This window comes from Myxocyprinus asiaticus, chromosome 41 (assembly GCF_019703515.2).
Source record: "Myxocyprinus asiaticus isolate MX2 ecotype Aquarium Trade chromosome 41, UBuf_Myxa_2, whole genome shotgun sequence".
In the NCBI taxonomy this organism is placed as follows: domain Eukaryota; kingdom Metazoa; phylum Chordata; class Actinopteri; order Cypriniformes; family Catostomidae; genus Myxocyprinus; species Myxocyprinus asiaticus.
Genome location: NC_059384.1, coordinates 13,348,726 through 13,362,266, shown reverse-complemented (window position 1 = coordinate 13,362,266; position 13,541 = coordinate 13,348,726). Strand labels below are relative to the sequence as shown.

The window sequence follows — 13,541 nt, the reverse complement described above, 5'->3', positions numbered from 1 at the left end:
AGATGTGATTTAGACGTAATTGTGTTTTTATGTGCAAACACATTCTTTAAACAAATAGACAACTGTACACTTACAACTTTTGGCCTTGGACTTTGTTAGAACTTCATATGAACCCTCCACACGATTTGAAAGGAATGATCTGGGTTCAATACAAGCCATGCTTACAGTAATGCACTTACAATGGTTTAAGGGGCAAGGCATTTTGGAGAGTTTTGGAGAGTTTTAAAGTGGAAATGTGAAGCTCATATTTCTATTAAAGCACTTATACTACTTATTCAGTACAAAAATGTGTGTTGATGAGCTTATGAAAAGTGACTAGACCATCTTTTCTGTGGTGGAACTAATGTTGTAATGTAGCTCATCTATATTCATAATAGTGTAGCTTTTCCAGTAACAAGCTACATTTTGCAACAAGTATATTGTAGCCTCACAAAACGCAACATTTTTCCCATTGTATTGCAAACGCAGCAACAGAGCCCTACACAGCCTTAAAGGGACTTTGCCTTATATTTTAAAGCAAAATATCTAGTTAATTGCTGCTGTTTACAACTATATTCCGATTCAGTTATATAAAAAGTAATATTTTAGGAACCATGACTGTAGTACCAATGTGTGTGTGTTTTTTTTGTTTGTTTTTTTTGGCTGAAACCATGGTTTGGATACAATTAACCATGGTTTATTTAATACTGTAGTCTCCATACAGTAACAAAGGTTTTACTATAGTAATATTGTAGTAACCATGAATGTACACTGCTTGGCCAAAAAAAAGGTTTCATACTTTAATATTTCGTTGGATCGCCTTTAGCTTTGATTACGGCACACATTTGTCGTGGCATTGTTTCGACAACCTTATGCAACGTCACAACATTTATTTCCATCCAGAGTTGCGTTAATCTTTGGTCGAGATCTTGTATTGACGACAGAAGAGTCGATCCACTCCGTAAAATCTTCTACCGCACACCCCAAAGACTTTCAGTGGAGTTAAGGTCAGGACTCTGTGGTGTCCAAATCATGTGTGAAAGTGATTCCTCATGCTCTCTGAACCACTTTCACAATTTGAGCCTGATGAATCTGGGTACTGTCGTCCTGGAATATGCCCGTGCCATCAGGGAAGAAAAAATAAATTGATGGGATAACCTGGTCATTCAGTACATTCAGGTAGTCAGCTGACTTCATTTTATTGTCGCATAACGTTGCTGAGCCTAGACCTGACCAATTGAAGCAACCCCAGATCACAACACTGCCTCCAGAGGCTTGTACAGTGGGCACTATGCATGACGGGTGCATCGCTTCATGCCCTTCCCGTCTTACCCTGACGTGCCCATCCTTTGGTATAGGGTAAATCTGGACTCATCAGACCACGTGACCTTTTTCCATTGCTCCACAGCCCAATCTTTATGCTCCCTAGCAAATTGAAGTTGTTTTTTTAAATTAGCCTCACTAACAAGTGGCTTTCTTGTGGCCACACAGCTGTTTAGTCCCAGTCCTGTAAGTTCTCGTCGCATTGTGCATGTGGAAATGTTCTTACTTTCACTATTAAACATAGCCGTGACTTCTGCTGTTGATTATTTATGATGTGACTTCAAGCGTTTTAGTGATCTCCGATCACGATCATTCAAGGTTTTTTTCCGACCACATTTCTTCCGCAAAGCTGACGGTTCACCACTATCCTTCCAGGTTTTAATAATGTGTTGGACAGTTCTTACCCCAATTCCAGTGATTTCAGCAATCTCCTTAGTTGTTTTCTTTGTTTGATGCAGGCCAATAATTTGCCCCTTCTGAAACGCAGTAACATATCTTCCATGACTACGGGATACGTCTTCCGACATGGTTGTTAAAGAAATGAGAAGCTACACACTACATCAGTTAGGGTTAAAAGAATTGTTGCCAGCAGAAACATATTAATCACTGCAATAATGATCCAATCATAGGCTCTTAAGTATTTGTTCATTTAAATCCAAATGGATACTATTTTTTTGGCCAGCAGTGTATAACCATGTTTAATTTTGTGGTTACTATAGTTTTTACTACAAATACCATTGTTAAACTATGGTTACTGTACTAAAACTATGGTTCATTTTTGTAGGTTAATGTCACCCTAATTAAATAACTATCCAGTGATATTATTTAATTCTGCAGTCAGAACTGATACAATTGATAATTGATATAATCTAAAAATATTTTCTTCTTTAAATAGCTGTAATGTAGTTAGCTACTTTTTGTTGGTAGCCAGTAGTGTAGCTAACTACTTTCTTAAAAGAGTAGCTAAGAGTTTGGCAATGCTGCCAAATGCATAAACGTATTGTAAATGGATATTGCTTTCCACTGAATGGTAACACAAGGTTATTTTATCACACTAGTCTCTATTTTGTGGCTATACTGTATTTTAATGTTTATTCCCCACATACTTTCATTGTAAGTGCTTTACTGTTAACAACATTTTTCTTAGCTTTTACAAACTGGGGAACTTGTCGAAATTATTTTCTATATGGTAATCAAACACTATGCCACAGATCCTGTTGATAGAGCAAAAGTTGTATTGAACCTAGAACATTCCTTTAATGAAATTTCCTTGGACAAATTACAACTTCATCATACCCTAATTAAACAGCAATTAATAATGAGAGCATATGACCTCTTCTCCAGATCTTTGGTACAGCACATTAGGCACTTCAAAGGGGATTTCTGTGGGCTGTACTCCCAGCGGCAAACACCAAATATTTGCATACTCGTTATTTCCGTTTTGTCTTATGCTCTGCCTGAGATTATGAGCATATAAAAAGTGTTCAGCCCCGAGCTGTTTTACAAGCTCGAGTAATAATAGTCTGATTTCTCAAGATTATTGACACTGTGGAGATTAGTCACTGTGTTTGTTTTGTGTAGTTTGGGAACAGAGCTGTATTACGGCTAAAATATTGAGCTAAGTGTTCCTGGTGAATGATATCACTGATTTTTAAATGAGCTTTTGTATGGTGAAGAGGTAAGGGATGACCTCTGTGATTAATGTTGTTTGCCTTTATAGTTAGTCCAGGACACAGCATGGATTGTGTGACTTCCTGCTGCAACAGCACGCTTTAGAAGGATGTAAAAATATTCGTAAAACCTTGGAATGCGATTTCAAGGACGCATGCTGGCATGCTGGGATTTTCTAGGATAGCAGCCAGATCGTGCAGTATGTTAGCCATGGCAAATGAGGTCAGCATCTCATCATTCTCAGATCTGATCATGTGGGAAGAAGCAGGTGTCTTATCTGTATTAACTAATAGAGCTGCGCCTAACCTATGATGTGCGAGAAGAGTGAATGTATGCACTGAAGTGTTTAACAGTGTTTCTCAGGATGAGAAAGGATTCACCCTGTCACAGTGACCTTTAGAGGGAGACTGTATAGAATGTTAACCAATCAACATTAATTTCAGTCTCTGAAAAGTGAGAAACTGTTTCAATGAACTAATGAAGTGGTTGCTCTTTTTTCCACAACAAAAATTAACAGGGGTTGAATTAATTTGCATGGTCTCTCTTTAAGTTAAAGGAATATTCCAGGTTCAATTCAAGTTAAGCTCATTCGACAGCATTTGTGGCATAATGTTGATTACCACAAAAAATAATTTTGGCTCATCAGCCCTTTTCTTTAAAAAAGTTACAGTGAGGTACTTACAGTGGAAGTAAATGGGGCCAAAATTTGGAGGGTTTAAAGGCAGAAATTTGGAGCTTAGAATTGTATAAAACCACTTACATCACATTAATTCTTCTGTTAAAACTCATTTGTTATTTGAGCTGTAAAATAGTTTAAATTGTATTTTTATAGTCATTGTAAGGCTTTAGGATTTGTTGACATTACATGGCAATGTCATGGCAACAAAGTTGTAAAATTGGCTTTAACTTTACACAGAGAAGGTTAATAAGCGATTTTATCACACTAAAATCATGTTAACACCCATGTTGTTTATGTGTTGTGGATATACTTTTGAAAAAGTTAGTATTTTAATGTTTACAGATTGGCCCCATTAACTTTCATTGTAAGTGCCTCACTGGAACCCAGATTTTTGCTTTTTTTAAAGAAAAAGAGGGGAAAGTCAAACTTTATTTTTGTGGTAATCAACATTATGCCACTAACGCTGTCAGTTGAGCTTAACTTGAATTGAACCCAGAATATTCCTTTAATCAAGTTGAATCAGCCTGCTTTTTAATGTTGTGTTCTAGGTCATTCTCAGTAAATGGTGGAATTTGTGCCAGAAGTGTGGAATTACATATACAGTATATTTTAAGTAAATCCTGTAAGTATAACTGTTGTAATTGAAATAAATAAATATATAAATATTTTTTATTATTTATTATAATAGGGTTATTAATATTATAATATTATATTAATAACCCATGCCATTTCTCTTTCAAAACCAATTTTTGTTGTTGTTGTTAAAAGGAGAAACGTCAAAGCATAACAAGGAACATAAAGTGCAGGTACAAAGACAAATTCAAAAGACTTTATGCATTTTCTCGGAAAATGCAAAAGGCATTTATAAAAACAACTAAATTTTATTTTAATTTCATAAAAGCATATTATATAACAAGTTATTTTGCATTACATACTATACAGTTCTATAAAAATAATGTGCATAAACAGTATTCTGTTAATCATTTCAGAAGAAAGTCATGATGACACACATGGGGACTGTTTCCTGGGAATGATCCTTCTATTGAATATGGCTTTTTATTAAAACATAATTTTTAGGACACCTTTAACTAGCTGCACCACTGAATCCCTTTAAGGAGTAAACAGGACAAATGTAAGATGTATAGATTGAGTTGGAAATCACCATGACTCACCACGAACATCTCATTGTGGACTTCATGACATAGTTATTCCCTCATGTGATTCCATCTTCTTCCGTCTAATTTGATGTCCCTGGCCAAATGGGTCTGTTTTCATTTACATAACATTGGACTAAAAATACGAGAGCACAACTAACCAAGCGTTTTTCGTTAGATGGTCATTTTGATTAAGTTAGACGGGCATGAAATCATTGCCCTTTTGTTTGCTTCCCTTCTCTGTCTATCATGCCCTCTGTTTGTGACAGGTCAACATTAATCTCCCTGAAAAGTGTAAAGGCAACACAACAACACTTACCTACCACTTAAGAGATATCTGTCCCTCCTGTTTCATGATTCATGGATCACAGAAGGTGTAGCCAGTCAGAAAGTGTTACAAGGAACGCCTGATCATTCCCAACACAATGACAGTGTGACCCTCACTCAGGCATGTGCACTCTCAAAACAGATCATTCTATATTTCCAAAATATACGACTTAAAGGGATAGTTCACCCAAAAATGAAAATTGTTTACTCACCCCTGTCGTTTTAACACCATATAACTTTCTTTCTTTTTCTTAACACAAAGGGAGAAATTGTGAAAAAAAATGTTGTTCTCAGTGATGCCATACAATGGCAGTTTATGGTGACCATCACTTCAAGCTTCAAAAGGATGCAAAAGTATAATTCAGAAGTAAATTGGAGGACTCTTGTTTCAAACAAATAAGGATGGTCATTGAAATGCATCTATTTTTCGACTACAAACTCTTCCGACATGTTTTCTAAGTTCTGTTTTCTGGTTTGTTTGCAGCCATTTTGTGTTTTCTGTTGTTAATATCGCTAGTGGCCCTGTTGAAGCAAAACAAAACGAGTTTTCGCTTGAACACCCATCTCGCGAGCAGCTGCAGCGCTCATGAACGCACACAGGAGACCAACGATTGTTGAAGATTTTCACTAAATAATACATTAGATTTCGGTTTCTTTCTCACAAAACCTTATCGTATTCCTTCAGAACAAGACATGAGTCGCATACAATAATTTATTAGACTCCTGAATTATACTTTTGTGTCCTTTTGAAGCTTGAAGAGATGGTCACCATAAACTGTCATTGTATGACATCACTGAAAACAACTTTGTTTCACAGTTTTTCCCTTTGTGTTAAGAAAAAGAAAGTTAAATGAGTTTATATCAAACAGGGGTGAGAAAACAATGACTGAATTTTCGCTTTTGAATGAACTAATCCTTTAACTTTCAAGGTTTAGATTTATCTGTCTCAATACACCTCATTTGGTATCTTTGGAGTGCAAGGTTTTGGGAAGAGGGGGAGTGGCTTATCGGCTCAGCTTACAGCACCTTTAACCTCCAGTGTGCTGTCTGTCTGCACTTGTCTCAGAACAGTTCAAAATGCACCTTATTTACATACTGTCATATATTCCCTGTTTTTTGTCTTGACTTTTATGTTGAAATTCTGGTTTAGTTCCCTGGTCCTGTTTCCTGTTAGTTTTGTAGTCCTTTGTAATTTCTTTTATGATTGGTTTTCCCCTGATTGTTTCCCCAGGTGTTCCTCGTTCCCTTGTTTTCCCTTTTGTATTTAAGCCCTTGTTTTCCCCTGGTTTCTTTGTCAGTCTTCATCTGTATTATGCTGTGCTTTGTTCCCTGTGTTCTGTTTCATTATGTTCTGAGTTACCTACTTTACCTTTATTTTATTAAAGGCTGCATTTAGATCCTCATTCCTCTCCTGTCTCGTCACACTAACTCTGTATAAAGCCTCTGAAAGCAACATTTTTTCAGCTTTTGGATGAGCCCACTGATTCTCAATGTGATAATGCACAGTGAATATAGGATTTTAAGGGAAAAATGCACTAAAGTACACATTAGTGTACATTGTGTTGAGCAGCGTGGCGTTTCACGATAAATCACTCAAATTTAAAAAATGGCATATCGGATGAAACTAGAGAATCTTTTGACTCAAACAGATTTCAACAAACTTAATTAGGTTTCTTACCAGATGTAGTTTTGCATCGGCGCCATGTTGTTTGGTCACATAACTCATGTCGAATGTTTAACAGAGTCTCCTGAACTGAAATCAGTTGGTTTAAATTCATTTCAATTATGGGTTGCATATAGTGAGGCCAAAATACAACATACATTCATGAACTAATCATTCCTTTTATTTATTTATTTTTTTAAATAGTTAAGAAATTGGACTGAATGATACGTTCACGAATCAGACTGATTCAGCTCCCAAGGTCTCTCTGCTCACTGTTGCAGCAGTTCTTTAACATTTTGCTGGAGGAAAGATTATCCGTTATCATTTGTCTGTTCCTCATAAAAACAAAACAAAAAACCTATCAAGCTGTTTCAGAAGACTTGGAATATAGCACACAAGTCATACAGAATATCTTATAGTACATTTTAGGTGTTCTTTTGTCATTTTTGGAGCTACAAACTCTTGTTAATTCCTGCGTGAACATTCTTCAAAACATCCCATTTTTTGTTCCATAGATGAAAGAAAAGCATCCTGTTTTAGGGAAGATGTTCTCACAGTTTGAATAACAATTAAGGGAGTCCAGGCACGATTAGAATCATAGACTGTAATAACTAATACACTCACAACACAAAACAATGATCCAAAGAGCATTACGCATGCAAACACATGCTCTGATTCTAAAAGAAACACTCACAAACTTCTTTACACAACTATGTATGCATCAGCAAACAAACAACAGCGATGATGCCGTTACCAGAATCTACGCAAACAACGGAACATGGGACTTGCAAAAAACAGTTTGTGACTGCTGATATTAAAGGAAGAACTATGAAAGTGACACAGGCTTGTTTCAAGCAGTTGTGCTCACCTCTCATTAACATTCTCACTGTCACTCCAGCTGGAGGCATACACAACAGTGTCATTCCTTTTCTCATTTCCATAGCTGTCAGAAGCCTCACTTTTATGGGAAGGCTTCAATACTGGGTATAATTAGTTAGTCCCAAAATAAAATGATGCCATTTGGTGATCTGTTGACATTGTTAAATGCAGTATCACAGCCTGGGGTGCTGTAACAAGATTCTTCACATACCTGTAAGCTATCTATAGTAAACAATTAGAGGGATGCTGTGCGGCTTAGGGATTCTCATCAAACAAATGGCACGTGATGCTTGCTTGTTGTTTTGTCATATGAAAATGCGTAACTACCGCAAACCAGACGTCTATTATATTAAGCTATATTTTCATGCAGAGCATGCCTGATAAGCCAGGAAATTATTCTTACTGTTACACCAGTTTAATTTCAAAGGCAAGTAAATGAATTTATTACATCTAGCTGTGTTTGTTAAATACATCAATTGTCCTGTACACATTTGTTGCGGACTTCCCTGCAGAGCCCTTCAAAGTGAGATAGCCCTTGGATTCCATGGCTTAAGCTTTATCGCTCTAAATATATTGCTTGAATTGCTATACATAGGTCTGACAAAACAACAGGAATTTGTTCTCAAAGCTCTCTATAGTTGATAATTGTGTCAGAATGAATTCACATCATAATGCACTACATCAGCTTTCTCCAATATGAATCTGAAGTCTCTCAGTCTGCATTGTTAACTGCATTGTGGTTTGAGTTTACTTGTATTGAACCTGGAATATTCCTTTGATGTGTTATGTGTGCAGTGTACAAACTTAATCTTTAGTGGGGGTTTTTAGAATGATTATGAAGTACGCCTATAAGAGCATGTATTTCTCTTGAAGTGTATTCTTTTGTTTCAATAACTGAAAAAAAGACACCAAAAAAAAAACAATTTTTTTTACTCACCCTCCTGTTGTTCCAAACTTGAATGAATTTCTTTATTCTGTGGAAACCCAAAGGATAGGTTTAGCAGAATGTCCGAACTGCTTTCTTCTATATAACAAAAGTGGATGGTGACCAGGTGCCGTCAAACTCTATAAACATCAAAAAGGCACCATAAAAGCATTATAAAAGCAGTCCATACCACTTGTGCACTATATTCCAAGTCTTTTAAACCATATGATTGATTTATGTGATGACCAGACTGACCTTTAAGTCATTATTCACTGAAAATGGATTTGGAATGACATGAGGGTGAGAAATTGATGACAAAATGTTTATTTTTGGGTGAACTGTTCCTTTAATTCTTTTGTTTCTGAATATTTGAGACCAGTATGAAATAACTTATGAAGTTAATTAAGCAGGTTACATCAAAAAAGACTCATTTGGGAATCTCTGTATTCAAGAGAGATAAAAGAATCTCCTTAACCTTGAATCAGCACACTTACATCGCATTGCAATTGCCTCAAAAATGGGGTCTTGATTTTCCAGACCCTCTCAAAGCCTTGGAGGGGTAAGTCTCTGCTCTCTGTAAATTATCAGCCTGTTTATTCTCTATTTGATTATGACACAGGCTGATAACCTTTTTGAGCTGGAGCACGGCTGCTTCACCAGCCATCAGAGGAGAATCTATTAGCTGCAGCTCTTGCAGTGCACTATCAGTGGAAATGTTATTCACAGTACTGTTGCCCTCTGAGTCTCTGGGGATGAAGCAGTCAAAAGTACATACGCCCAGTCAAAGAGGAAAATAAGACTCGGTGTTCATGCTGATGAGGAAAGAAGCTCACAGGAAACACATAAGAGGATATCAAATCTCTTGCGAGCTCTCCTGGGCCACACTGCATCTATCTCTGAGGATTTTGGGGGTGATTCTTCAAAGCTCTTCTGTTCTTGGCCTCTGACTGAAATAATTAGCCCACCTTTGCTATATGAGTAGACTAAATAAAAGCAAAAGCTCTGTGAAGAGTGCTATCACGTAAAGGAATAGGTTACCCAATCCTGGCTTTAGAGGGATTTGGGGCACTTTTTAGCTGGCCAGGCTTGGAAACCATCTTCAAACCACACTGGTTCATTTAAAAATTCAACAAAATTATTTACTCACCCTCATGTTGTTACAAACATGTATGACACTTTTTAATTTGTTGAACACAAAATCTGAATTTTTAAATAATATCCTAGTCACTTTTTTTTTTCATATAATGAAAGTGAATGAGGGTGGGCCTAAAAAAGCTCTATTAAAAGTACAATAAATTTAATGCATACTACTTGCACGTCATATTCTAAATCTTCTGAAGTCATAGGATAGCTTTTTGTGAGGAGACCGAAATGTAAGTCATGTTAGCTCCAGTGAGCTGTTAACCTCTGTGAATGAGGCCATTTACATGCACACCAATCTGCTAATAACTCCTCAAAATCAGATTATTAAAAAATCAGACAAAGCAACAAAAAAGAAAAAAAGATTTTAAAGGGGTCATGACATGCCTTTTTTTTATTACTTTAATATGTTTCTAGAGATTGACTTATAATATTAGTAATGTTTTTTTGCACATTTATTTGTAAAACATGAACATTTTACACCCTCATTCTGACCCTCTGTTTTGGTGCTGCTTCTCCTTTAAGACTTGACAGTAAATGCCCACTGTTATGATTGACTCTCTGCTCTTGACTGACCAGCACTCTCCTTGCAATCATTTATTTTGTTATTTTTGCAGTGAGGAGAAAGTTTTGAGTTCTGAAACTTACAGTATGTATTATAGTACAATGACCTCTTATATGTCAAAAGATCAAGGAAAATGTCATGACCTCTTTAAAATAATCAAGTTCTTCTGTGCTTTAGATGGCAAATCATGAAGAGGCATTTTGGCACAACGCTTGCATACATTAGATAAGCCGGTAAAGGTGTTTACATGCAACGCGAAATCAGGGTACTGGGCAAAATTCTAAGTGTGTTGATCGGTTTATCCTTAAACGGTTTATGACATTACACCGATAAAGGAAAGCCATTTAATGTGTTTACATGACCACACATGTTGTCAGCTTATAAGCATAATTGGTTTAAGAACATGAATGTAAACGCGCTTATTGAATCAGTGAGTTGAACTCGAGAACTGAATGAGTCTGATTCATGAACAATTCATGAACAAGAACACTTGTTCACAAATCGGGTGTCGCTTGTCAGGGCGGATATCAACATGTTCCTGAACAAAGCTATCAAAAGAATATTGTACATGTGAACTCTTAATATAAAGAAGGTAAACAGAAAATGGTCAGGAAAAATGGCAGTAAAAGATTCAGTAATAGACCTTATTCACAGTAGCACCATCTTTGATTTTTGACTTGAATGAAAACGAGCCTGTGAGTAACAGACTTATGGTCTCTTCAGTGACATGCACTGTATAAAGCTAACAAAAACCTCCTAGATCACATCTGTTTTGTTTTTGTTTTTGTTTTTTGTCCACTGAAATTTCTTGAAATTTTTTTTTTTTTTTTTTTTACAGTATGTTTCATCAGCAGAACGATCCAAAAACCATTTTTAACAACTGTACAACCCGTTGAAGAGACTGTACAGCCTTGTTGTCATTCACGTCAAAATTCAAAGATGGCACTGCTGTAAATAAGGTCTAAGGAATGTTTTTGGGGTTTAATTGAGCTGCTGTTATTGCACTGAGTATGCTTGTTGTGAAACATTAACATTTATTACTGAGAAATTGAAATAAAAATTATCCGTTTGGTTGGGCTTTAAAATCTCTAATTACCTCTCTCTCATTCTGCTATGTGGCGCCTCGAAACTTTCAAATAAGAAAACGCTTCAGGCCTCGTTCAAACACACAAGATAAAATCGAATCAATGGTGCCACCAAGCGGATATTACATGAACTGCTCTAAAAGTGTTTTCTGAATTAGAAGTAAATTCCTATGAAACCTCTCGAACTGTTTCCCACCGATGCATATTTGTCTTGAAAGAGGACACGGAACATAACACTATACAAGTATACAAAATAAATATGTATAAAGCATATTATATAAATGCCAAACCATAAAATACAGTAATGTTAGCGAAAACAATAATGTCTTTATGATATTTAAAAAGCTGTCTTATTAAAAGTGATCAACTAATATGGACTATTCTATTCATTGTTTTTTTTTTCTTTTTTTAAAATAAACAATGCGTATATTATTATATAAAAACTTTTTTGAGTAGCTCAAAAAATTATTTTTTTACATTTTTATTTTTTTATTTTTTTATGTGCACATAAGAGTCTAAAACTTTGCTATTATTATTATTTAATTTACCAGGTGTTAAAAAATCTGTTCAGCATTCTTAAAAAATTTTAGGTTTTAAAGTTTTTGTTTAAAGTCCTAAAATAATACCATTGACTGCCACTTCTATTTCTGTAGTATTCCTCAAAAAATCTGTTTGTAACCACATGTCATTCGGCTGCATAGATCGTTCATAACTTCATTATGTTAGTACGAGAAGGGGTATTAACATTTTGCGGTATGGTATCTTACGTTTTGGTGCCTCTGGCACATGCCGTTGGAAGTTGTGGCACATCCGGTGGCATTTCCGCTTGTGAGTGGCATGTGCCACTAAATTGGTGGCATTTCCGGTCGTTACAGGCATATGCCTAGGGTTGCCACCCGTCCCGTAAAATACGCGATTTGCCCCGTATTTAAGCTGGTCAGATGGCGTCACGGTGAAATCGTTCCAGATTGCCAATGTAACATTGATATAAATTGGAAAATGTGGCAACTGTGTGTAGGGGACCGTGTGAAAAGTCCACACATTGCGCTAAAACGTGCTAATACTGTGGAGGGTGTGGTAAGGGACCGTCTGAAAAGTCCACAAATGGTGGTATAACTGTGGAATTTTTTTTTCTATACAAATGTTCAATAAGATCAAACAATATATGAATACAATCATAAAGACAAGTACAGGTGAAGAAAAAAATAAACAAAATAAAAAAAATAAAAAATATATATATATAAACCATCAAAAATGTATACATAAATAAGATAAAGAAGACAAATAATTGAAAAAATTAGAATAAATATATTTTTAACATATAATTTATATATATATACCCCAAGTCATGGGTCAGGAAAGTTCTCATTTTAGCATATAAGAAAGGATACACATTTTTTATTAATAAAGCATATTAACGCAACGCATTTATTGCTAAAACTGTGTTTTGTACTTCTTTAAAGCTCAATAGTGACTAGAAGAGAGCTTATTGTATATACATTTTGGTCAATATTGCATTTTTTGCATGCATTTACCTTTTGTCTGGTTAAAATCCATTAAGAACTGGCAGGATAGTGGCATATTTTAAGATTTCTGAGCTAGACCATGATCTAAACTCATGCTTTACACTTTACCTTACCCATCAGAAGTGTAGGATTGCATCTTACTCCAGTAACTCCAGCAGAATCAGTGTGCAGCCAACCCAAACATACAACACACTGTACCCACTACATCCTTGCAGCAGTTGGATACAATAACCTGTTATTGTGTGCTAAAAAAAAAAAAAAAAATAAAAAAAATAAATAAAAAAAAATACAGTTAAAAGTGAACAGTGATGCACTTTAATAGCTTTTCCAGTTTCCTCATGTCCTATGAGGTAAATTGTTAAAGGTTAATGAACTTACAGATACTATTACAAATGATACACATTAAATAATTAATTAAAGTTAATTAACATTTACCTGCTTTTACATGAACATGCCATAGAATGTGCAACAGACATGCAATATAACTAATAAATCCATGTTCCACTCTGGTATGTCTTTTTAAAGCCCCAACAAATCATAACTTTTGATTCATAGACATAAAACAAAAACAACATTAGAGCCAGACTAAACTATACAGCATACATTTCAAATCCAATTGTAATAC

At 35.6% G+C, this 13,541-nt stretch overlaps 1 protein-coding gene across 1 annotated transcript in view; it reads right to left on the bottom strand.

Annotated features, from left to right (window-relative positions):
• Nucleotides 1–13,103, bottom strand: part of LOC127432136 (corticoliberin-1) — a 41,733-nt gene extending 28,630 nt beyond the window's left edge. The window contains exons 1-2 of the mRNA XM_051682973.1: nt 13,030–13,103; nt 8,613–8,740 (exon numbers count right to left, since the gene is read on the bottom strand). The gene's annotated coding sequence lies outside the window, so the exon portion shown is untranslated. The remainder of the gene's footprint in view (nt 1–8,612; nt 8,741–13,029) is intronic.
• Between the last annotated feature and the right edge of the window lie 438 nt (nt 13,104–13,541).